Here is an 18,236-nt window from a genome sequence, read left to right as displayed (position 1 = left end):
CCCTTCTAATTTTTTTTAATAGTTTTTTTTCTAAAATTTAAAGACACCATTTTATATGATTAATTAGGGACTACAGAAGTTATTCTCACTCTAGTGGAGGGCGTAAAGCTATCAAAATTGTGATGGCTGGAGGGGTGTGAAAATGCTGTGTATGGGGACCTCGTATAGGCCATTTTCGCACCCCTCTGGCCCTTCTAAAATATTTTATAGTTTTTTCTCTAAAATTTGAAGACACACCATTTTATATGATTAATTAGGGGATAAAGAAGTTATTCTCATTCTAGTGGAGGGCGTAAAGCTATCAAAATCGTGATGGCCAGCAGAGGGGTGCGAAAAGGCCGTGTAGGGGCCTCGTGCAGGCCATTTTCGCACCCCCCTCGTCCTTAAAATTTTTGTAGTTTTTTCCCTAAATTTTAAACATTTATTTTTGGCTATGTCATCAAGGGAAAACACGTTTATTTCACTTGAAAACCAACTAAAATTAAATGACAAATATTATCACATTATAAATCAAACACATGTACTTAAAAGCATCTTTCTACATTGTATTAATATAAAAAGTTACATATGGGATTTAGGAATACTTTTTACAAGTGAGGTTCAGCGCTTCTTAGCTACGGGGAGCTCGCCGGATGGTAGTGTCAATTTCTTGAGGTGAGTCATGGCCAAGCGACTTGGCAATTCTTAATTGGGCAAGCACCTTGCCTCTATATCCGCTCCCAAAAGTGGTCATAACTAACAACTTTTTAACTAGGATTATAAAACTGACCGACCGGCCAATAGTGGCCGCACATAGTTGCTTCGAGAAGGTCTTTAATGCAAAAAAGAGGGAAGGTGGCATCTAGTGTGTGAATTCTTTGTGAATAATCACAAAGTCATTGGGTGGGAGGTGTCCGATGTAGTAGGCAAGAGCTGGATATGGACCTGCAATAGATCGCATTCCCCCACCCCGCATAGCAAAACTTTCCATCTCTAGCACCCTCTCTTGATTATCATCTTCATCTGCATCAGCCTTTCTTTCCAAGTCAATGTTGGACTTGGATTCATCGGTATTATGTATTGGAGTTGGTGTCCAAGGCACAATTACATGGGATACACTTTGTTGCGCTGCTTGGAACTCCTCCTCGGTGACGTTTGCCTGCTCTGCATTCCTGGCTGCCTCCAGAGCAATCACCACTATCTCCTCCACCGAGTTTGTGAGTGGAAGTAAGTTCTCCTTCATGTTATGTTGGAGTCGTCGAATGGGAACACCGCCTTCACCTTGAGCATGCTCAAGCACTCATCCATGCGGAGGCCACATGACTTTTCAATGTCATGGAAAAAAATGAAAAGCTCCCCCTACCACAACTTTACATAAACAGTCAATCTTTATCTTAAGAAGGGGGGGTAGAGTCATCATCTTCAATGGTGGTGCTGCTTCCACTGGCCTCAAAGTGGCACGGATTTTTTGTGAGCGCCAACGCACCTCCTAGAAATTGTTTTACGACGATTAGGCTTTCATTGACACCTATGTGCGCTGTACTTTGAGGCTCTTCCTTGTCGTAGATGAATTCGCCAAGGCGCAGTTGTGGCATTTCGACCTCCTCTTCCTCCTCTTCTTCTAAAAGGAAGAAAACAAAGCAGGCCAGCTATGATAGGAAGCGATGGCCAATGGCACCTCTATTGAGCTTGCGTACTTTGCTTCTTATCAATATCTAGGAAGTGTTAAGATTTCATAGCCATTGCTTCAAATCTTCTGAGCTGCTTTTGGAAGGGTCTTACGTTGTGGTTGATGTACTCTAGGAGGTTAGAGGGCATCCACAATCTATCATCGGTGGCCAAAGAGACAGAGTGCAGCTTGATTTGGGTGTCCATGTAAGATAATGTGTCCACAAATAATTCTTCATGGAGGCGGAGTGTGGAGATCCAATCAATCTCACGAGTAAACATTACGTGCAAGTGTGTGGCCTCTGGAAACTCACTCTCACGGAGGAAGTCCATGAAGCATTTGTAGACAGCCATGTGCTCTGAAGCTCGAGAGTGGAGGTGGCTTGTACTATTGGGAATGAGTGAAAAATGAACATAAGACCTTTAAAGTACTATTTATACAAGATAGTGGCTATTTCACACTGGACAAAAAAAATTATTGATTTTTTAAAAGAAGAAACCATCTCTTTAAGAAACCAAACAACATATTTTAAATACCGAAGTATCTCAGAAAATATTTTTATACAAAACTCTGGTGGGAGGAATATTACAAAGTTGTTCCAGTGAATACTCATAGCTTAGATTCTTTGAACAAAGGTGACATCATCTGGCCCCCAATCTGAGGACACCTTGGTGTTTGCTTCCATCCTCCTTCTAACCTATCCAAACACCCAACACAGTAAGTAAGCATTATTGATTCCCTCAAATCCCAAAATGCGTAGGTGATCACGGACATTCAAAAGGCTCCAATGCTTACTTGCTTGGAAAATCTCTACCTCCACATTAGGTAGGCCTATAGAGAGATATATAGGCTCTACAACCTCCTCTTGAGCTTGTAAGGTATCCATTCACCCTTCTTCCTCATCCATCGCTTGTAACAGAAACGAGTACACAAAATGGTACGAGCTCGCAAGAATAAAAAGGAGACACTGGAATGCACTACATTGCACCTGAAATTCTCTCCTTTGTGCTCCCCCTTCTTAATGTCCCAAAGTAAATTGACAATCTCTTCATAGCCTACCACCTTGCACATGTACATTGTTCGCATTCATGTGCAAGTAATGGCCCGAAACATGTGGGCAAACACATCCACAAGGCATGCCCAACTAAGACCAACCGATCTTGAGGTCTTTATGTACTTCAAAGAAGAATGTATACCATTGGCCATCTTTGCTTTAAGAGCAACAATAGTCCAAACATCAAGCATTGGCCATTCAACACTAGAGAGGGAAGTAGAGGAGACCTCTTCAAGCTTACCAAACCCATTGACCTATGTCGAGACTATATATTTGTGGGTGTAGAAGAAGAAATTTTGACTAGCAAGGTCAGAAGGGGCACTGTCAGAGAATACACCATCCCCAATGTGCGCGTGTATGGCATAGAATGTTTCTGTTAAGCTCCTTATGGACTGCTCCTCAATGGTATTGGAAGGAAAAATATCTAGAAATAAGGAAACTATCAAATAAAGTTAAAAAGAACAGTTCAAATACCATGTACACTTACATACCAAAGTGAAAGCATACAATTGCAAGGGAAACGAGGACTATGATCATGTGGGCTCAAAGAAATTTTTAATGCCGAGTACACATGTTGCACTAGGGCCACCAATCCATCATACCTTGTTTCCTTGAATCCTAGTAGACGTCCCTTCCAATGGTACTCAACCACATCTCGATGCTGAACTCGATGCGGTCCAATGGCACTGGGCTGCAAATACACCCAATCTCTCTTTTGAAATTGTTTTTCAACCTAAGCATCAATTTCATCCCTGGTATTGTGCAGCATGAGCAGAGCCCCAACCTCGTCCCTTGTTGGCCTTCTCCTCGACAAAGATGCACTACCCTCCATAGTGTGTTCTGCTAGAAAGATTTGGGGGAGAGAGAGAGAGAGAGAGAGAGAGAGAGAGAGAGAGAGAGAGAGAGAGAGAGAGAGAGAGAGAGAGAGAGAGAGAGAGAGAGAGAGAGAGAGAAAGAAGGTTGCACAGTATAGATTAGAGGTTGTTGGGAAGAGGGAGGTAGATGTGGGTGTGAATGTATGCACGCGCGCGTGATAGAGATAGAGAATGCTGCAAATTTGAGCACAGTAGAGAGAAGGAAGGGGGAGAGAGAGAGAGAGAGAGAGAGAGAGAGAGAGAGAGAGAGAGAGAGAGAGAGAGAGAGAGAGAGAGAGAGAGAGAGAGAGAGTTGCACAGTAGAGAGATAAGTTGAAGATCTACTTATAGTAGAGAGAGAGAGAGAGAGAGAGAGAGAGAGAGAGAGAGAGAGAGAGAGAGAGAGAGAGAGAGAGAGTTTCACGGTAGAGAGAGAATGAGCTATGGAGATTTGAGGTTTGGAGTTAAGAGGATGAGGTTGGGAGAGAAGAATAATGTGTAGGGAGAGAAATCTGAGATGAAAAAATAAGTTTTTTGATATAATATGGTTTGGGTTGGGTTTTGAGAGGAAAAATGCACTTTTGAAATTTTTTAAAAAATCCTATTTTTTAGGGTTTTTTGACCCACGAGAATGATGGGACTGAAATTGGTGGAGCCCTCTACTTTTTAGACGCTACCTCCTTGCTTTATGGCACCCTCCTACTTTTTGCACTCCACCCCCCTAATTTGTGAAGTCCATCTTTATGGCACCCTCCTACTTTTTGCACTCCACCCCCTAATTTGTGAAGTCCACTCCCTACTTTTTGAACCCCACAAATGTAGTAATGAAGGAGACAAGCCTAGTTGCCCCCTACTTTTGGAGGAGACCAAATGTGCACACTCCTCTCTTCCTATTGGTCCATTGCTAATGAAGCTCATTAGCGGCCTAAAAGATGTCCAAAGGTTTCCTAATGGTCCCAGTTTATTCTCTACGGGCATCTACTCCTAGGGAGTCAACTCAAGACATCGAAATGCCTAGGAATCAAGACATGGCAGCTATACTCAAGAGCATGAAGTCCTATGTTCCGTAGGGAAGAGAAAGAGCGTAATTGAGATGCAATGAACACTTTTTTACAAAAGTGGACGAACTTGCATCTTTTGGAACGCTCTCCTGATGCTGTTCATGCACTCGAGGCAAGTCTCACACTTGAGGGCAAGCTTGGCCTACAAGTGGTGGATGAGTCTCATGGCAAGAGCGATTGACCTACGACATGCGCTATTTTTGAGGCACTTTTTCGAAAAGAATTTTTACCTAAGAATGAGAAGCATCGCAATTGGGATGCTTAGGACAATTGTAAGATGGAAGGTCTTACATTGACCCAATATATTTCTAAGTATCGCAAGATAATTCTCAAGCTTTAAGGTTTGGATGATTTTCAAAAAGTACGAGGTTTTCTGTGTGGTTTAGATAATGAATATAAAACTAAGTCTAAAACTCAATATTCTAAAACTTTGGAAGAGGCCAAAAAGTGTGCAGATCTTCCATGATAATATTGAGAAGAAATGCACGACCAAGACACCTTGGGTTGGAGCATCCGACTTCCGTAGTTCTCAGGGGAACAAACAAAAGAGGGCCAAACAAGGTAATAATGCGGTTAAGAAGGCCAAGGGGCCAAGGGGTCCCTTGTCACCACAAGATTATGAGCGAGCTAAAAAGGAAAAATTATGTTTTATTGTGCGCTTTTGCCGCACAGGTCGTAGCTGGGGACTTGCCGAACACCGTATGCGAGCCACGAATGGCTGCAAGCATACAACCAGGAAGGCAAGCTCAAAACAGAATGCAAAAGGTGTGTCACTCACCGCTTAACTGCCGCCTTGAAGGATTCCCGCGTCGCAGCCGTGAAGGAGGAGCCGCCGTCGCCGCTCTACCGCCTCTCCGCCGCCTCGCCGTGCCGCTACACAGTGCGCTCGATCGCTCTCTCACTCTCTCTCTCTCTCTCTCACACACGCAAGAGAAGGAAAACAAGGAGATAAGGCAAGAGCACTCTCCTATTCACAACACATGAGAATGAGGATTTTAGGGTTACATTTGACTCTTATAGGTGACTTGGCCGTTCACACTTGGGCGCCCATACATGGCCGACCGACCCTAATCCTTATCCTACTGATATCCAAGGTGCGCCTCTCATCGGCGATCACCCAATCCCTTCATCCTTAACATATGGTGCCGACAAGCCCGGCCCATGACTCAGAATATTTAAATTAATGACGTAAAACATAGTACGTCTCAATGTCCGCCATGGGTTAACATGCCCCCCTTCCTGATGTAGATTCCGTCCTCGGAAGCTATGGTATGGTAAGCTCGATAGGGCTGTTGTGGTTGACCGTCTGCAAAACAGGGAAAAGAGTGAAAGTATGCTGGAATTCAAAAGATATACAGTGTATAAATTCAAGCATGTTAGACCACAATGGATATTGCTTATGAGAACTTAGTTTAAGGGTCACATGAATGAGCTAGTGTAGCAAATTAATAGGAGTTTAAAATTATTGAAAGGAATTCAAGAGTTAGCAAGGTGTCAAAGGTTAATCAAGGTTTATATAACTGGCCTAAGTCAAGGAAAATAACCAAGCTTAATAAATAAACAGATGACCACACTGTGTCTACTCTAAGAACAAGTTAATACCACGCGTCTAGGGACACAAGAAACATCAGAGTTACAGGAGCCTTTTGCCTTTATTTTTATTTTTTTTAATGCACGTGACAATTTCTACACAATGGCGACCTTCCTAAGGCAAAACTAACATCGATCCTGGTACCATGTTTAACACAAGGCATTATTCAGGAATCTATTAGCTCACTTTAGGCAAGGCTACCCCCTACCAACCAAGGCATCGGTTTGGAGTAGAATACTCCTCGCCTACCAAGTGTCAATAAGGCGATAGGCCAACATTGAAGCACATTATAGACTTGTATTGCCATTTATTGTAGGCTTTTTTTTTTTTAATAAAGTTTCTTTTGATCTTCGCTCCTGAACTAAAATGTGTTCTTACATCCTTTCGACAAGGGGTAAAAGGTATGTTTTAGAGGTCAACACACACACAGCCAGGTGTTCAAACATTAAGATGGTTTGACCCTAGACCTAAGACAATCGTATTCCAAGGTTAACTAAAGACGTCATGCTGCCTAGGAATATTTCCAATAAAGAAAAGCTCATTAATGATTTACACTAGCATGCAAGTAACTTCAAAAACTAAGTAGTACATTGACAATTTCCATGTGGTCATGCATTATAGTTTATGCAATTGATTGAGCACTAAAAACGAAAGAGAGTGGGTATGGAAGAATTACACCTGTAATTGGAGATCTCCTTGATTTGACGAGACAGCTTGCAATTTGATGTAGATATATTTTGATGAACGTTGCGGCAGTCTCTGGACTTGGAAGCGAACCCACCTCAAAGTTTTTAACCTGTACAATCAACTAACAAGCACTATACCTCGAGAGGCACATCAGTGTGAAAATTTCAAGACTTGTTTAAGGAATCTGAACTAGAAAAAACTAGAAAACACTAACCTACCTACCAGTCACCACACTACTACTGAGGATACGGTAAGAGGATGTTGTAGAGTCCTGGCTCTAGCCCTAAGGCTAAGCCTCTATCCGCATCATCCAAATAAATAAAATCAACCTCAGTAGTGCCATGAGTTTCATCCGTCCATTCATCATTGTCAGATATTTCCTTTTCATTTTCCCATCCACATAGACTCATCAAGAATATAACCATGCGAGGATAGTCATCTTGTGGAAAAGGAAAGCATTGGGCTATCGGGGATATGTCCTCTACGGAGTAGGGGTCAGTCATGGTCAATAGGCGAATTAGCCATTCTAATTCCTCAACATTTTCTTCTCTGGCTAGTACATCTATATGATCCCATTCAGTTTCAATTACAGGATAGCACATGTGGAATATTTGAGAAAGGTATAGATGATACCTCTCACCAAAGGTAGGAGTGGATGAAGTGTATGATGATCGGGCATCTGCCATATCTGCAAACACAGATATAGCATCAGTAGGTTTAGACAGGTCAATCTAGTTCTTGATTGTATACGGATATTTCTCTTGTTTTGTGCTCTTGCTCTTTTTACTATTTTTTGTTTTTCTTTTCTCTGTTTTTTATGTATGAAGCTATATATATACATCCCCTTGAATTTGGCAATTACATGGTCAGGGGAGAAGGTTAAGGAGGAAGCATTAAAATGTCAAGCGTGAGTACATGCTCCCCTTTTCCTTGGGCAGATCATATTATTTGCAATGATGTTGCAGCCTCTTGGAACCAATTTGCCCAGCGGGTCATAGGTTGTGATGTGGGCAGATAGCTCTTTATGACCCTTGTGGCCACATCCAATTGCAGAGATGGTAGTGTACGCTCCCATTGACGAATGGAGGAAATGGTTTCCGACGATACTATTACAAGGGGAGACGTAGACTTATCGATTTTTTGTTGGGTGTTGACAAGAGTAGGTGTAGAGCATGTAGAAACTTCTATATGAGTGTGTGCCTGGCATGAGGAGCTAGAAGCTTCATGTGGCTCCCCCCTTCCTGAGCTAGGTGGTAATGATCGATATTGTTTGGGAATCCAAACTAACTCTGGAAGAAGTGGTGCAGAGCACTCTATTACCTTTCCCTTACCACGGTCTTGAATTGTCATTGAGGTGGAAACAATTGGTTTGCAAGGATTTACAGGTGATGTAGAGGGTTTCAACTTATGTTTAGGGACCCAAATCTGGTCATTTCCCTCGTAGTACCCTTGGGCAACTAATAATTTTTTAGGGATCCATCGTGATGTTACATTGCCCTTTCTCGGGTGGGTAGCTGCTTTCCTTTTATGAGGCTTCTTGGTGGTTAAACGAGATTGAGCAGGGGAAGTAGCTATTAGCGAAGCTTTGGGGACCCATTTGTATGTACTCTTTGGCATAGTAAGCAAAGCTTTAGGGACCACCTTGCCTGTTTCCACTCTTGGCGTTGAAGCGTTAGAGGGGTGGCCAACAATCAAAGATGGTTTTGCCACTGGACTTTGTGATTTTTCATTATCTAATATTTGAGTGGATGACTTAGGTGCGGAATTTTGAGCGGTCAGACCTAGTGTTGGTTCTTGCGTTGTGACTTGTTTGGTTTCCCAATCGATATTGCACTTGGTGGCCATCATCCATTTGCGCCCTAAGATTACAGTCCCTTCCATGGTGCCAGCTGGCATAACCAAAAAGCTTTGAATTATGGTTCCCTTGTCATAGGCAACCGGAGTGTGCAGAATTCCTGAGACGGGGGTTTTCTTCTTGTTGATTCCTTGAACTTGGGTAGAACTCTTGGATAGAGGTGGTTTTCCCAGTTGACACCACACGCCATATGATAGCAAATTGTGTTGAGCTCCTGTATCCAATAATGCATTGTACAACACCTCCCCGTAAGGACTCCGTAACTCAATTGGGTATCTTAGAGGTGGGTCAGATTCCAGTGCATCCTCCTCTGCTTCCTCGAAAAATACTTGCGTAATTCCCAAGTTGGCTTCTCGTTGTCTCCTAGCACGCTGTTGACGTTCTTTAGCTTCGACTCTCGCTTGTATCTTTTTAAGCTCAGCTTGTTCTTTAGCTGCCTTCTTTTGATGGATCGCGTGTAACTCCTCCTGGCTCAGGGGGTCATAGTATCTTTTGAATTTACTCCCATTAAGGAATCCAATGGTTTCAACTCCGTCGAGAGTCTCCACTCTGATGGTACCTTGCGGTGTAATTTCACATACTCTATACGGTCCCTTACCAGCATATTTGAGCTTCTTCTTTTTGTTTCGCACTCCATACATCAGGACTTTATCCCCAACCTTGATGTCCTTGTCCTTTAGATGGCGATCAAACCATTTTTTCCTTCTATCCTTCTCCACAAGGGCATTGTATACAGCCAATTGTCTTTCTTCGTTTAGCCTCTCAAGGATATATAGACGCTCTACTAAGGGATTACCATCCCATCCCTCTTGAGTAGCAACACGAAGACTAGGAATGACAAATTCCCACGGCATGACTGCTTCTTGGCCATATACCATTTTGAATGGTGTGCAATTAATAGCCACTTTGTACGCAGTACGATAGGCCCATAAAGCTGTCGTAAGCTTTAGATCCCAATCCGTGCGATGAGCTTCAACTGTCTTTGTCAAAACAGAGATTAATGTCTTGTTTGTACTCTCGGCTTGGCCATTCGCTTGCGGATAATAAGGAGTAGATTTATGATGGGATATCATGAAATTTGTTGTGAGCTCCCTAATCACTTCATTTATAAAATGCGTACCATTGTCGCTCACAAGTTCAAAAGGACAACCGAAGCGTGTGATTATATTTTCAAAGAGGAACTTGGCTGTTGTCCTCGCATCTGCCTTACGTGTCGCTTTCGCTTCAGCCCATTTGGTCATATAGTCAGTGGCCACAATAATATAGCGAGATTGTGTGTTTCGGGCCGCTGGGCTAATTGGACCTACAAAGTCTAAACCCCACTTTTCAAATGGTTGGTTTACTTTGATCGGATGTAGGGGCATCTGATCTTTCCTCTGCGGTTTCTTGTATCGTTGGCATTCATCGCAACCCTTCACAAAGAGTGATGCATCTTGGAACATAGTGGGCCACCAATACCCTGATTGTAAGATCTTTCGCGCAGTTAAGTCTCCTGAGAAGTGACCACCGGCTACGCCCATATGTGCCTCTTGCAAAATGTATAGATACTCATCCTCTCGGGCACAACGCCTAAGAACGTCATCCTTTCCTCTTTTATAAAGAGTCCCTGCTATCAGGCAATAGGGTTCACATTCTTTGATTAGCTTTCGAGCTAGATCTTTGCGAAGCTCCTTGGGTGGAAAGCCATTAACCAAAAAGTTAACAATCTTCTCACTCCATTCAGGCATTGTCTCCACCATGAACAGGGAAGTGTCTGGTAAGTCATCATCAACCCCCGTAGGAGCCTCACCATTAGGTATGCGAGACAAATGATCAGCCATAACATGTTTTTTGCCAGGTCTCACAACAACAGTGAAATCAAACTCAAGAAGAATCAATAGCCATCGTGTGATTCTTCCTGTGGAGCATGGTTTGTTTACCAGATACAACAATGCTTGATGATCTACATAGAAAACAAACTTGGTGGCAAGGAGGTAATAACGAAATTTCCTTACTGCATATATCATTGCCAACCCTTCTCGCTCCGTAGTGGTGTAGTTCATCTCAGCATCGTTCAACTGGCGACTGGCAAAGCTAATGGGGTAGTCTAGCTTGTGTTCTCCAGGTTGAGTTAAAACACACCCAATAGCAAAGTTTGATGCATCAATATGCACATGGAAGAGTAAATCCCAGTTAGGCATTCTCAAGATTGGAGCACTCGCCAAGGCCTTCTTTAATAGCTCATAGGCACGGTCACATTCTTCGGTCCAAATAAACTCGATGAGAAGCTTATACAATGGTCGAGCTATCTCGGCGAAGAATAGAATAAACCTTCGATAATAACCAACGTGGCCCATAAAGCGTTGGACTCCCTTGTAGTTGGTGGGTGGTGGCAATTCCAGAATGACCTTGATTTTACTCTCGTCAGTGGAAATCCCATTTTTGGACACTATATGCCCTAAGATAACTCCGTGTTTAACCCAGAATTGGCATTTGAAAGGATTCAAGGAGATGCGATATAATCTACACCTTTCAAATATTTTTCGTAAACACATCAAGTGCTCGTCCCACGAGGAATGAACACAAAGATCATCTAAGAAAGCTTCACAGAAGTCCCTTAGATATTCCTTAAAGGCCGTGTTTATCAATCGTTGGAATGTTGCAGGTGCATTGGTCAAGCCAAAGGCCATGACGCGAAAGGCAAACACTCCAAACTCCGTGATAAATGCTGTTTTAGCTTGGTCCTCGACTGCAATTGTGATCTGATTGTAACCCGAGTACCCATCTAAAAAGCTATATGCCTCCTTGCCTGCCACTCTTTCAAGCACATGTTCAGAATATGGCAAGGGGTAATGATCCCTTCTGGTGGCTGCATTAACCTTTTTGAGATCAACGCACACTCTGAGTTTCCCATTCTTCTTTGGCACGATGACTATCGGAGAAACCCATTCTGAGTGCTCAATTGGGTATATGAATCCACATTTTACCAGCTTTTCAATTTCCTCTTGTACAATCTTTGCATACTTAGGATTCATTGGGTAGGGACGTTGCTGGACTGGTTTAGCAGTGCTAATCATTGGAATCGTGTGTTGCACCACCGAGGGTGGAACACCCTTCATGTCATGATATGTCCATGCAAATATGTCCTTGAATTCTTTAAGAAGCTTCGTAAGTGCAGCTTCTTCTGCCTTGGTGAGGTCTTGAGCAATAAAAACGGGTTTAGACTCCTCACCTGGATCTGCTAAGTCTATCTCCTTAACTACCGCAGGGCCATCGTAGACACCGCTACTCCCATTGGTAGGCGTTCGTTGGGCTTTTGTGTAGACCACTTTACGTTCCCCTGTGGTGAATGATTTGAAATGCTCGGGTGCGGGGTGTAAGTCTACTGGTTCTTGTTGTGCCAGGATTTTTTCTTTCAATTCCACTTCCTTTTGCTGCTGAGCCAACTCTTGGTTTTGCCGCCTTCTTGCAGTACGACTTAGTTTTGGCTTCTCTTCGATTTCTAATTGGGCAACGTCATGAGGTTGTGGAATACACCACATGACACTTTGGAGGTGTTGTCCCCAATTATCCGCTATCTTTCGATGAGCATCAATGGCTCCTACATAACTAAGCCATTCTGCAGTAGATCTTTCCTTGTTTATTGCAGTGCGTACATTAGCTCGATAGCGTTGGCGCTTATGTCTCGTTTTCTTCTTACCAAGTTTTTGATTGTTGTTTCTATCAGATTCGGACTCACTTGGTCGATCTTCACTTTCGGATGAACTGCAGGAGGTCACTATCCTAGGCCTTGAGCACCTTGCTTCCACATTTGGGTGAATATTTGATTTATCCCCCCCTTCAGGCTCAGAGTCAGTTTCTTCTTGTTGAGATTCATACTCAGAGTTGCATTGGTCTGAGTCTTCACTACTGTCAGTGTCAGTGGAGTTTGCCACGTTCTCATCATCAGGAGTCAAGTGCATAACACCTATCATGTTCATTGGCACTAACGGTGGCATATCTTGCCCGTCAGGTGTTACCCAGCTTGTGCCTCTATTTCCCCATGTGTCTATGGTTGCCACTAAGTGTACCCAATCCACGTTATCCGACTCAGTCATACCCGGTAGGACATCCATGTAAGGAGAATCCTTCCCATCATCAGTCTCTTTTTTGCATGTATAGCAATACCTTAATGGGGCAGAGTGAATAGTGGTATCCGATCGATTATCGATGATAACCTTGCTTCCTAAAGGATGCGCGCGACCATTCTCAAGATCAACTCGAATGACAGAGTCCTGGAATTGTAGGTAGACATGGTTTTTCGACCAGTCATGCACCATTTGTGCTTCCCTCATAAAAGGACGACCTAAGATCATTTGATATGACATAGGATGCTTGGAGAAATCCATTACAATGAAGGTATGTTTTACCTTGTATCCCAGGACCTTGATCTTGAGGTCCCTTAACATTCCAATAGGTTTAGCTATGGTTCCGTTTGCCATCTTAACCACTATGTTTGTGACTTCAAGGTGAGGCCTTCCCATAGATTCCCAACAGTTTTTAGTCACAATGCTCACTCCAGCACCACCATCAAGGATTCCCTTTAGAGTTAATCCCTTGGTAGTAATGGGGAGGGTGGCATTAGATTCGTCCCCTTCAAAGTACTGTCCCAACTTGTTAACAGGTATTTCCACGACCGAGTTTTCATCTAGGTTGGGTTGTAGATCCCAATGTTCTCCTTCATCTTGAAGCGTGTCGGGTCTATCCATATTTGCAAATTGTGGTAGCCCCGCCTTTAGTTCTCCATTGAGAAATGCTCGAAGAGCTAAGAATAGCTCAGGATCTCCGTATAATTTGGATATGATCGTGGTTCTGATCTCAGAGGACATGAAATCCATTAGCTTAGACACATTCAATGGTACTTTTCGAGACATCGCCCCTTGACTAGGGACTGGTGAAGATGGAATCACTTCCTCTTCAATGGGGTCAGGCAGTCCCTCACTAAACATTCTTTCCAGCAAGAAGGGTGTTTGCCCACTTCCGGATGTCCTATCCTCGCTTTCTTCCCGAATGATACTAGGTATAGCTAACGGTTTATGGGTCCGGTGAGGCTGAACTTGCGTAGGAAACACTGTGTCTGGAATTTTGATTTTTCTTGGCTCCAGTTCTCTTTGTGTTTCTTCCACCAAACCCCTTAAGTGTTGCACTTGTTCAATCTCCTCAACTGGGTTTGGGTAAGTTCCAATCTTTTTCTTGAGGGTTTTTGGCCCACGTGGCTTGTCTTGGGGAGTCTCAGTCAGTTTGGGTGGTCGAGAGGGCATTGACTGACTTGGTTGTGGGGCTGAGGAAGTTTCCTTCGGTTTTCCCTTATTTATGTACTCGTTTGATTCTCCTTCATTGAGCTCCCGAGTGGGTTCCTCCCTTAGGGTAGTGGCTTTGGTCCCCATGGTTTCTATTGAATCGGAATCATCTTCAGGATCATTCATATACACGGGGTCGTCTCCTGTCCCTATGTTGGTCTTTGAACTGGGCTTGGAGCTCGTGGCATTAAGCGATCTCTTTCGTCGTGTTTTCTTTTTCTTTGCCTGAGCGATTGATGCAGTATCCCTCTCTTCAAGAATGTAGTTTTGATTTTGAAGCATTGATCGTGTAACTACATTCGCGGGTACAACGGGTGTGGTTCTTCGTGCTTGGTTGGTGACCTCAACCAAATTCAATGGCGTAATCTTGGGTGCATTAGGATTATGTGGACATTGAGCGATCAAATGATCTATGCCACAACGATTACATGTAAGTACCGGCATTCCCGATGTGCTCGCTTGATTTGGTTGCATCTGAGTAGAGATCTTCTGTAGCCTATTAGGGCACTCTGCTACACGATGTGGTCCACCACACTCGTAGCATTGAAGAGGTGGTCTCCTTGCCAAGGTGTTAAGGTTTTGCCCTCTTGTGGCGAGAGCAGCCGCTTGATATACAGGCCTGACTTGCCCAAAATGATCCTCCATGTAGTACTGGGGAATCATTTCAAACGTATCAATCCCGTATGGAGCAGTGGGGTCTATCTCCTCTTCATAATCCCCACACGCACTATGTGACTCACAACCCATCTGGTTTATTGGGGTAATCCTTGGATGTGGAGGTTGTGGTCCTAGCACTGGCGGTGGTAACGGCACAGACTGGACTACATTCGAATTCCTTGGAACTATGTGCTGTGACGGTTGCTCGATAGGTTGTGCAGGCATTAGCGCGGGTACTTGAGGTGTGCTTGACCAAGCTAGTGGTGCCTGGTTTGCCAACATTCGCTTAAGTGTTAGGCAATCTTTAGATTGATGGCCATACTTACCACATGCATTGCAATTCCCATTGAATTTAACCCTGAATGTGGGACATTCACTCGTGCTATGTGGTCCTAAGCACACCGAACACCATTGTTGCTCTCTCCTTGGGTACATATGGCTATTCTGAGGAGCTCGATTACCCCTAAAGTATTCTTGGAGAGCCTTAGTAAGGTCGGTCACAGACATTTCAGATATCTTGGGCTCCTTGGCAATAGGTTTTACCGTCATTGGCTCGTGCCCAGATACTTGTGAACTAACGGATTTTGTTTCTGAAGACACCTTTTTACCTGCAATCATCAAGTTGTCTTCTAACTGGATTGCATTGGCAGTGACTGCTTCCCACGTTGTAAGACCTCTAATGACTAGGCCATTGTAAATGTCCTCGTGGCGCAATCCTCGGATGAATCTATCGAGGAGTTGGTTGTTATTGAAGCGTTCATCAGGAGTGCAGCGAGAATTTAGATGCTTCAATCGGCTTATAAAGTCTCTCACTGACTCCCCTTCCTCGCGTTCGGCTTTTTGAAGTTGAGATGCTACCCCCCAAAGCACACCCTCACGTATGTATTCCTTCAAGAACAGTCTCTTGAGAGTGGGGTAGTGAGTGCGCTCTTCAACCCTTAAGGTTCGATACCAATCTCCAGCCTTCCCACTCAAGGTTAAGCCTAAGGCTTTACACTTATGCAGCTCATTGTGCTCTTCCAAGGAATCACACACGTGTTCAAAGACTTCAATGTGCTTCCTAACATCCTCGTTACCACTGAAGTTTTGAGTGAGCTTAGCCACTTGTACTGCCTTGCTTCTAGGTTCTCTCTCAGGCATACCCCGCATGTTTTCCGCAATAGATCGTCCGATCGTCTGAGCAAACGCTGCGAGATCACCTAGGTGAGCAGGCATAGCTGGTGGAAGCACTTCTGGGATAGCCTGGCTGATAGGAGTTGGCGTTGGTCTAAGTAGGTTGGCAAATGACGTAGGATATGATATGTGGCTAGGCCTAGCTCCTCTTGGATAAGGGTGGTGATAAGGCGGTCGTGGAGCATACGCCATTGGCATACTAAGAGGCGTAGGATCTACCTGAGCATGAGTAGCGATAGGTACATAGGGTCGATAGGCACTGGCACGCACTGTTGTAGGTACTGTTCCACTAGGTAGCGGTGTCGTACTAACTACAGCGGTAACAGGTGCACTTTCAGCTATGCTCATCATTGGGGTAGGCATTGCGGATTCCCTAATGGAAAGTTGAGCCAAGGTTGGAAAGCTAAAGTTACTACTCGTGGGCTCAACCTGCATTGAGACTCCAGGCGAAACAACATATGAAGGGTCTATGGGACTCACCGAGGGAGTCTCCAATTGTGATAGGGTTGGTTGTTTGGCCTTGCCCGTATCCAAAAACCTCATAGGGCCAGTGGAAACTAAGTTCACTCCCCTATTTTGCCTCTCAATTTGGAGAATTCTATGAATCACCTCACATATCATGTGTTGTTGCTCCTCTAGATTAGTGGCGCTAGATGTAGATCGTAGGACTTCTAACCAACCTACATGGTATGTGTAACCCGTGTATAGGTCCGTTAGAGTCTCTGTGTGTAGATCATATTCCCAATTTTCATTGAGAAATATCCCATCTAGACTTGGTGTGCCAAACGGCTCTCTTGAAGTGGACGCAATGTCACTTCTTATGGGTTGGCTTCTAGGGACCTCTACTTTAGGAAGAGCATCGGAAGTTGGTAGCTCAGTAGGGCCCTCATTAAACGAAGTAGGTAGAATATCCACATGGACACTCTTTGGGAGGGTAGGGTCCACATAAGATGTGAATGGCGAATCTACTACCCCTCCTTCTTCATTTACTTCGCTTGCCGCATGTTCAGAGCGTGTAGCTCTACTAAAGGTCTCTATTAGACGACTAAACATGCTAGATCCGGGTTGTGGGACCCACACTGGCATGTTTTGACTTGTCTCCTCAGGGTTCTTGGTAGGGTGCCCTTCCATGGCTTCTGAGTCAGAGGACGAGTCACTATCCACTATTCGTGGATCTTGGGTTGCACTCCCTTGGGTTCCAGCCGAAGGCCAAGATGCCAACGTGGAGGGATGGTGTGAGCCTGCGTAAACTGAAACGCTTTCTAGTGGTTCCGGCTCTAGTACCCGACCAGAACGTAGATGCATGTGACGTGGGTACCCTACGTGCGTTGGTAACTACCCTTGAAACTCACACAAGTGGTTTCTTAGGTGTTTCGCACCCCGTTTTTACTTGTTTTTGTGTTGTTTTTAACCCGTTTTTGACCCCCTTACTTACGGTCGAACTTGGACTAGGGCGTATGATAGCTCGAAACGAGCGTATCGTTCAAAGGATCCTAGTGTGCTTTACAGCACCGTGTTCGCCTATCTAGAGCTCCTATAGTCCTCAAAACAGTCCGTTTCCCTTGGGGGGAAAGGGCAAAAGCCTATTTGCTTGTGGAGGAAAGGGTGAGGGCTTTATCCCACATACTCACTTTACTCCTTGGGGAGTGGGCTACATATAGGGCACAACTTCCCATAAGCTCTCACTTGAGAGAAAGCTATGGAGGCTCACTCTCCTATATATATATATCAAAAGACCGAGACCGAGGCCGAGGCCGGGGCCGGGGTCGGGGTCAATTGGGGGTTTTTTCTTTTCAAATTTTTTTTTTTCAATTGAAAAATCTTTCCTCCACATGTTTGGTTTCTTCTTTAGAAATAAAATTTAATTTTTGATTTTTATTTTTTTTTAATTTTTGTTTTCTGTTTTTTTTTTTTTTGAGATAGGTTTTCTAGGGTTCCTTTACGGTTCAGCCTTTAGCCTTGGCCGCCACGCGGTTCAGACGCAGCACAGGTCTCTGGGGATTCAGAAATCCCCCCTCACACACAGAAAACCAGAAAACAGAACGCGCGCCCACACGCGGAGCGGAACTATAACAAAAGAAACAGAAATGCAAAAGACAAATTGCAGAAATAGATTGTGAAACACAGAAACACCTCAACAACAAACACACAGTCGCTTTCCTACAGTGCAGATTAAACTTCACGCAGCAGCCGAGCTGCAAACTGGAGCTTGGTGCAGGGCAGCTCCCCGGCAGCGGCGCCAAAAATGTGCGCTTTTGCCGCACAGGTCGTAGCTGGGGACTTGCCGAACACCGTATGCGAGCCACGAATGGCTGCAAGCATACAACCAGGAAGGCAA

This window comes from Cibotium barometz, chromosome 9 (genome assembly GCF_041138505.1).
Source record: "Cibotium barometz isolate CiBa-2024 chromosome 9, ASM4113850v1, whole genome shotgun sequence".
Classification (NCBI taxonomy): Eukaryota; Viridiplantae; Streptophyta; class Polypodiopsida; order Cyatheales; family Cibotiaceae; genus Cibotium; species Cibotium barometz.
This window is presented reverse-complemented; position numbering follows the sequence as displayed.